Source organism: Pseudopodoces humilis, chromosome 16 (genome assembly GCF_049639895.1).
Source record: "Pseudopodoces humilis isolate 2021_Gansu_Grassland_sample_001 chromosome 16, ASM4963989v1, whole genome shotgun sequence".
NCBI lineage: Eukaryota > Metazoa > Chordata > Aves > Passeriformes > Paridae > Pseudopodoces > Pseudopodoces humilis.
Genome location: NC_142215.1, coordinates 7,083,845 through 7,092,310, shown reverse-complemented (window position 1 = coordinate 7,092,310; position 8,466 = coordinate 7,083,845).

Sequence of the window (8,466 nt, the reverse complement as noted above, 5' to 3'; positions counted from 1 at the left end):
TTTTTGCCAGCAGATGAAGCCATATGCTCATCCAGAGGCAATTACTCGTCTAATACAAGTTCTATAATAACCTTAAACAGTACAGAATAGCATAATTGTTTGCTTTAATAAATACTTCAGAACACTTTAGCTGCATTGTAAAATGGCTTCACAAAATCTTGTTTCAGCTTCTTCCAGCCTGCCTGTGACATTCTCCATCCTTCTGGCCTTTTTTTTTTCCCCTTGGAATTTTGCAGTGATACCTAAACAGAGATGTTTTGAATCACAAGTGTGAGGAGTTAGAATTCTTTTCTCTTTCTCTTCTAAATGACTTTTTCATCATACGTTGGACCCAAGTATCTATTAGGGTAAAATCAATAACAGCTTCCAGAATAAGGAAAAAATGCCCCAGACTTAATATACTTCATGCACAGCCACTGCAGCTGTATATCCAAAAGGAAGCTAATAGAGTGGCTCATTCTACAGGTTACTGATGTTTGAAATAAGTCCATTGCTGAAATTGTTAGGAACAATGTAATTCTTAGCATTACAACCAAAGTAGGGCTCCTGCTTCTTTGCCTTTATAGGTACATCAGAGCAGCAAGGATTTCTCTGGTCTCAGTTCTTAATATTGGAGCACCTGTGCATGCCAAAATTGATAACAGCCAAACAATATCCTTCTTCCTTTCTGCATCCCTGTGGGAATGCACATGAAAAGTTGTATGCTGAGTGACAAGGACAGATAGGAACTGAAGAAACATGTCCCTTTGTTGGCATTTCAACATCCCACTGCCTGTTCATGCTGGACTGGAAGCAAAAGTCAATGACCCCCTACTATTTTCTATTATTTTTCATTTTCTAATATTTCAGGTAGATTCTGTGCTCCTTTCTCCTCTGATGCTGTGAAGGAGCCAGAGAGCTGGGAAGGATCCTCTGGCTGACAAGAGCTGTTATCTAAAATAAAATTACTCATCTGAGCACCAAAAGTTCATTGAAGATGGGCTGAGTGACACCCATGACACTGAGCTTGCATGTAAATGCAACCTTTGTTCTTTAGGTCTGGGTCAGGCTCACACAGAGAGCAGCAACTCTGTTCCCAGTCCCTCCCATGAAGAGTAGGGCACAGCAGGACTACTGGCTGCATATCAATCCAGAGAAACAGTGGGAAGATATTCCTGCTCTCCCTCCCAGGTCCTGTGATGGGACCCATCCAGAATACAAAACACATCCTGAGTCCAGGAAACTGCAACCAAAAACCACCCAGAGACATAAATGTCATGGTTGCAGCACATTTTAATGGTATGTAGATGGACAAAACAGCAACAGCATTTATAATTCAGGAACATTAAAGAAAATAAAGCACTTGCTGGAAAGCACAGTGGTGCTCTCCATCTGCCTTATCAGTGGACTCCAATGGTTGGGTGCCCACAGACCTTTTGCATTAAATTTTACATTGATTTTTATGGCCAGTTATTACATGCAGTGTCTGAGCACTCCAACTGCTCTGTCTCCTCCCTGGTGTGGTATGAAATAAAGTTCATGGCAGCGGTGTAATGGATGGCTCGGACCAACTCCAAAAGTGGGGGTTTATCAGGTAATTATTTGAGGGGAGTCAGAAAATGTGGTCTTTTATGTCTACATATAAAAACTGCATTAGGTTTGGAAAGAGCCAAAACATGTCATAGCATGGCTTCCCAGTGCTTATTACTTCAGCCCCTTTTCTCTTTCCTCCCCTTCCCCTTCCAGAGGAGCATTTCTAGGCCTTTGTTTCACTGGGAGGAGGCCAATTCCAGCATCCCATCACTCACAGCCCAAGGAGAAATGGATGCACCAGTGTATCCCTTTCTGGAGCCCAAAAGGTACTGAGCTGGATGCTGGAAAAACACAAGTTTTATAGCAGCTGGCAAACCCAAGGCCTGCACACCTCCCTTTATAAGCTGTAATGTGACTTTCAAAATCTAAAGTGTCAAGGCTGCCTTCCCAGGTACTTGGTAAAGATGTGCTCACATTGCCTTGCACTCTTCCCTACAGGAAGAGGGACAGACCTTTTAGCAGGGCCTGTTGTGATAGGACAGAGAATCGTGTTTTCACATTAAAAGAGAGTAGATTTATACTATAGGTAAGGTAGAAATTTTTTACAATGAGGGTGGTGAAACACTGGCACAAGAAGGCCAGGGGGCTGGTGGATGCCCCATCCCTGGAAACATTCAGTGCCAGGCTGGATGGGCCCCTCTAGCTGAAGATTTCCCTTCACTGGGGGATGGACTAAATGACCTCTAAAGGTCCCTTTCATCCCAAACCATTCTGTGGTTCTGATAAAGGCTGCTCTCATGCTGACTTCAAGGACAACTGCACCCTAAGTCAGGAAGGCTTAGCAGATGTTGGATTTGCATAGGCTTGGACTGCATTATTCCGTATTTCAGGATTCTTTTCCTTAAAAAGACTGCACCACCAAAATAATTATTAAAAACATAGTGTTGAAATATTTTCCAAGGTGCAAGTAATGAGTTAAAAAGAAATGGAAAAATTCCACTGGTTTTCTACATGACATTTGTCTCTCTGAGGTACAACTAAATGGTGGTTCAGCCTGGAAGGGGGATCAGCATTGTTGCACTGTTGCAGGGGAATTGTGCTTTTTCCATACATCTCATTTATATCTATCTGAGAAGAGGTGGGCCCATTGTCTCAAAATTGCTTTGAGCTAGGACAGGATGAGGCAGGCTGTGGATACATGAGCTATTAGAGCTATTAGTGGTGGTGATGTTAGACAGTATCGCTTGTCTGTCTGCTTTACAGTTATAAATGTGTATCATTTAAAATACAATAAGGGGCCAGATGCTCAGCTGGTGCCTGACATCTATCCACTAGGTTCTCACTGCCACAGCTTTAGCATAATTCACTGTCTTTACAGGAAGGATATATGTATATAAAAAAAAAATATTTCTGAGTTTGAGATCCAAGCTATGTCCATGACATGTGAATTCACTGCCTGCCCACATCTCCATGGAATGGTGTGTTACTGTGCTTACACAGCCCTGAGATTACAAACTGGGAGTTGAAAGGAGGGTCCAAAATATTTAAATAAGATCTTGTTACTAAAAATCTTCCATGAATGCTTGCTTGTTCAAAGACAGAAAGTTAAAATTATTTTATTTTTAACATTCTAGGGACTGAGTAATCCCTTCTCTGCCAGCTTGGGCACCTTCTGCAAATGCCAGTTTAAGATGAGCAAAGGAAGATGAAGAGCTCTGTGAATCATACTCCTTAGGTTCATGTCAACTATGTGCTTGCATAATGCCTCTGAACCAGCTGCTGAGTATTATCTCTAGTTTCTAATCCTCTAATTTCAGAGTTCTTTTGTGCAGATTATTGCTAAAAAACTTCATGTAATTAATATCAATTATTTGGATTTGCAGTTTAATCAGTGTCAGATATTTTCCAGCTCAGAAAGCTGTGCTATTGCTGTTGCTGTTATTATTAATTTCTAGCCACGGTCACCCAAATAGATGATAATAAATACAAATGTAGATTCACTTGATACCAGGACTGTGCATGACATGAGCTGATAAAAACCAGGAAATTCATGAGAATCCCATTTTTATTCCTGTTACTCTGCCTGAATCTGTCCAGTCTGACAAATCTGGTCTCAGTGAAGCTTCAGTGTCCCTTTGTTGCCAGGTAGCTGGTGCAGTCAATTTAGTTTGCTGTTGAACCACTCTGAATGAGCACATATTTAAATACTACATTTGTTCACACAAATGATGCCCCGCTCCTCCTCCTACTCCAGATCATTCTCAAGTCTAGATCATGACCCTCATATCGTTCTGGTTAAAAATATGATCAGCTGTTACTGCAGGACATGAAGTGCAGTCACAGAATAGCTAATATATGTCCATGCCCATTATATTAGGAAGCACAGCCACATTTTATCCAGATCCAAAGCCAGATGGATAATACCCCATGACCTAAGTGCTAAGGGAGTGATTTCCCAGAAAAAAAATACGTGTGGTTTACCCAAGAACATGCAGGCTTATGCTGGCAGCCCAGGGAGGGAAGCTGAGCGTCTCAACCTCACTCAGAGGTTTGAGTCTCACACCTGAATTGCCCCAGGTTTTACCAGCTCTGACTATTCAGCCACAGCCCCCTGCCTCCTCTCCTGCAATTCCATCAAATATTTCAGATGCATCAGGTATTTCAAGGTGCTGCAAAAATTAACCCTGGCAGATGAACCATTGTGTTCAAGATTGGGAAGCTGGAGGAGGGAAAGACAGTGCCTGGAAGATGGATTTTGGAAGTGAACACCTTTGGACCACACAACTTACCTTAGGGTAGCACCACTACAGCACAGGTGTGGGCAGGAGATGAGTTTTTGCCACTGCCAGCAGCTTTCCCAGGTTTGAGGGCTGTCTGGGATAAGCAAAATGGAAATGTGTTCCTGTGAGGATATAGAAATACTTGATTTTGGTAAATATTGAAGCTAAAAAGGCACAAGCAGGTATTGTAATAGCCTCCTAAGCTATTGTTTTATGACAAACTGTTTAGGTGCCTCGTTTCGTGCCAGATGAGTTTGCCTTTTTAATTTGGGTTGTGTTATGTATTTATATGTTTTTGAAGTTTTACTTTGCATAGCATCCAGTCATTTACTAGTACCTGAAGAGGTAGAAATTCTTTGTTTTTAGGAAAACAAAGAAATTATTTTGATTTTAGGAAATTCCAGCAAGAATTTTATGGGGAAATTCTATATCCACATACTCTGCAACCAGGTACAGGAATGTACTATGCCGGTGGGGAGACCCTCCTTATCAGGAAAATAAGATTTTCCCTTTCACCAACCTTCTTCTAGCCAAGCTACAGAGAGAGAGAAGCAGGTGGAACGTCACAGTGCTTAGACTTGCAGACACGTAGCAAATTGTAACCACGGCAGAGCTTAATTTACAAGTTCCTGATTTTACAGCCTTAACACCCTTTCAATGCAGCATTTTGCATATAATGCAGGACTTATTCTTCCTTCAGTGGGGCAATATTTTAGAGTGATTTGATGCTTAGCTCCTACTGAGGTGTTCCAGAGTTGCAGTGACTGCTGGCACTCAGGTGTGGGAGATCAGACCTGGCCAGAGGTGACTGCCCCAGGCCAAGGACAAGTGCACAGGCAGGAGGGGCAGGGGACCCTGACTTGCCTTTAGAAAGGCTCCAGGAGTGGGGTGATACAAGTTCCTGTCCTGCCTGCCTTTTCCTTGATCCTGAGCAAAACTGCTAGTCTTAACTTTTCAGTCCAGTAAGTGCATGCAGAAAAGCAGAAATGTTTTTATTAGTAAAAGTTGGGGGGAACAAATACAAAATCATGTCCCAGGTGATGACTGTTATTAATAAAATCATCACTTTGGGGTGAGTGAATGTGGCTTTCTACACTTTCTAAGAGAGCACCAGCAGAATAGGACAGAGAGAGTGCTATCTCTAAAAGCTATGCATCATTCTCTTAAAATGTTAATGTTCCATTTCTAGCTGAACAAATAAACCTCTACAAGTTGGATGCAAGTGGCAGTAATGAATCAGAGTGCAGACTGGGAAAACAAAGAACCAGAATCTGACTGCAAAAAAGCATCTTTCAAAGAATAAAAAAATAATTAAGTCATTATTTAAAAGTTGTTCCAGTAATGTGCTGTGAACAAAGGGCTGTTAGCTTGAAAGGACAAAACAGCTTTTATTTCAGAGTACTTTTTTTGCTGCAGGACTATAAACAAGATCCCCAGCAAACCCTTCAATCAGACCATGTGTTATTAAAAAATTCAGAAGCCTTTTTCCCATTTACCATTTCCTTGAAATGTTTCTTTCTCTGTTTTGCCTCCCTAATGTATTTATAGTGAGTGTGCAGTTTCCACGTGGTTTAACATCCAAGCCAAAATTGGGTGGATGCAGGAGGCAGCACTTCATGGCTTGCTTTTATGGCTTTCATGGAGTTCCTGGTGCCACCAAACCCATTGCAGAGATTAAGGTAATGCAAGATCTGATCTCATATATGCTCGTGTTGAGTGTAGTGTTGAATGAAAACCCCAGGCTATTTTCATCATCCGAGCACTCAGGTTTATTATCTGTAACATATTCCTGCCTAAAAGCGCTAACCAAGGTTGTGTTAGACACTAAAGAGCCACCTGGAGTTCTTGCCCTCAGGAAGAGCTAAATTGGACATAACCAGAAGGTGATGAGAAGGCAGAGATGAAGTGATGTTTGAAGGGATGCAGAGCAGGCCAGTGGTACAGATGTAAGCCTGCCTACATTTAATAACTGTGTCCTGGCAGCAGCACCCTCAGGGATGACACTGGGTGTTGATGTAGTGTTTTCCAGGGAGCAAAGTGGTTTGTTTTCCCAACTGCACAGCTCCACAAAGTCAGTAGGACTGCATCTCCCATGCTGAGAGAGATCCAGAGCCCCGCTCTGAGCATCATTTTTGATCACACGTTCTCCTGATGTCCCAGTGTCCCATCTGTGGAACGGCACTGCTCAGTCCTGCCCAAGCTGCTGAGAAACCTTGAGCCTGTTCAAAAAGGCTCCTGGACTCCTGAAAAAGACAGTTCTAGGCATCTCCTCAGGAAAGCTGATTCCTGTGTTTTACAGGAATTTCAGTCTACTTTCCCCTCCCTCATTTTTGTGGCCTTTAGAATAGGTTGAATTCACTCTCAAAATCACTGTCTTTATGGAGCTTCTGGTTGCCAGCCAGTGCTCCCCAAACTTTTCAGTTCCTGTTCTTTACAGGGAAAATTCAGCAAAAAAAATTAGTGATTTCTGGAGAAGAACCCCAGTATTTTGAAATTTCACATTAAATGAGATTTCCCTTCCTAAACTACTTTTGTAAATTGCCCCATTGCAACATTTTTTGGTGAATAACATTATTCACATGAGAACCAACACAATGAGTCTGAAACAAAGTGCTTCAACTTTACCTAAGTAGAATGTTAAATAAAAGTCAGATGAAATTGATACTGTCCCTTGAAACACTCAGATTTTCAGAATCAGCATTTTCTCATAGTAAGCTGTTCCATATCCCCTGCTGGCAGCAGGCTTAGAGACATCAGCTTTTTCTGGAAAAGCTTTAAGAGCTGGGTATTATTATTGTTGTTATTATCATCAATAATATGCAGAGGAAATGGAGCTGGAAAACAGAGGCAAGAGGACAGATTCTGCCACAGCTTTCTATGCCCACTAGCACTAAGGTTCTGAACTCACAGAGGTCCAAAGGAGAGGAGAGTTCACCTCTACAAAATATTGTCCACCTCTCTTTGCCTCCATGTTTCTACTTATGAGTACATCAGGTGCCCTCAGCTCACTCTTCCACTCTGGTGGATTCATTCACATGCCACCACTGCCTGGCATGACATCAAAACTAACCTCTTAATGCTTCATTTGTGGCTTTTGCCTTTTTATTTGGTTTTTTTTTTTCCATTTGCATAGAATAGAAGGGTAACACTGATGATCAGGAGAAGGAAGTCTTTGGACAGCACTTCAGTTAGCTAAGTGGACTCATACAGGATGACAAGGCCACTGTTGCTTGCGAGCTGCACAGATGCACTCAAATGTCTGGATAACAAATGCAGTTTAAATCTCTTTAGGATGGATGTTAGCACACACACACGGTTGTGTGCCCACTCGATGAGCAATGCCATTAAGAGGCTGAGCCTGGATGGAAGGGAGAAGTGGGAATGGGAGTGGGGCAGGGTGGGTTGGTGTCTCATGGCATGAGCTGCTCTCTCACGTGTCAGAAGTGGGTTTATAGCAGGGTGTAGAAAACCAGGCTTAACTCTGAGGGCTCTCATCCCATCTGGGGAGCCTGTGACTGACCACAGTGCTGATGCTGCCTCCACGTGCCATCAAGTCCCCAAATTAAAATCATTAATATATTTTCCTTTAGAAGGGATTATTGACACATGTGGCTGACACATATCTCGGTCCTTCATGCATGAACTGTTTTGTCTTCCCCTTTAAGGAGTTTCCTGCCTCACTGACCATTATATTCTGCAAAGGAGCATTTTAATCTCCCACACTGCTGGGCTGCTAAGTGGTTTCTCATTTGACTTGTGCTGCTCAATGGTCTTTCCATGTTGACGGGCTCTATTAAGTCACTGGGAGTTAGTCTAAAACTGTTCTAAGCTGTTATTTTCAGTAATAACACTTCTATTTGTTCCCCAGGTTCGCCGCGCCCACAGGAGGTGGGAGGAGATGTGGAAGGACAAATTCTCATTAAAAGAAAAAGCAATTTTCTTTGGGAATAACCTACCTCAAGGTGACCAGAAAGGATTAGAGCACTGGTTCCAGTATGAGCCGAGCTGAGACTGGAAATCTTTAAATTAATCAATTCTCCTATTGAGGACTTTCCCAAAATGGTATTTATCACTCAGAGCCTGTCAGGAAGTCTCTGTGAGTCTAGGGATTGTGCCAATATGTTATGGATGATGTTTTAATTGCTCATTCCTGTCAGCATTGTCTCTTTGTGTA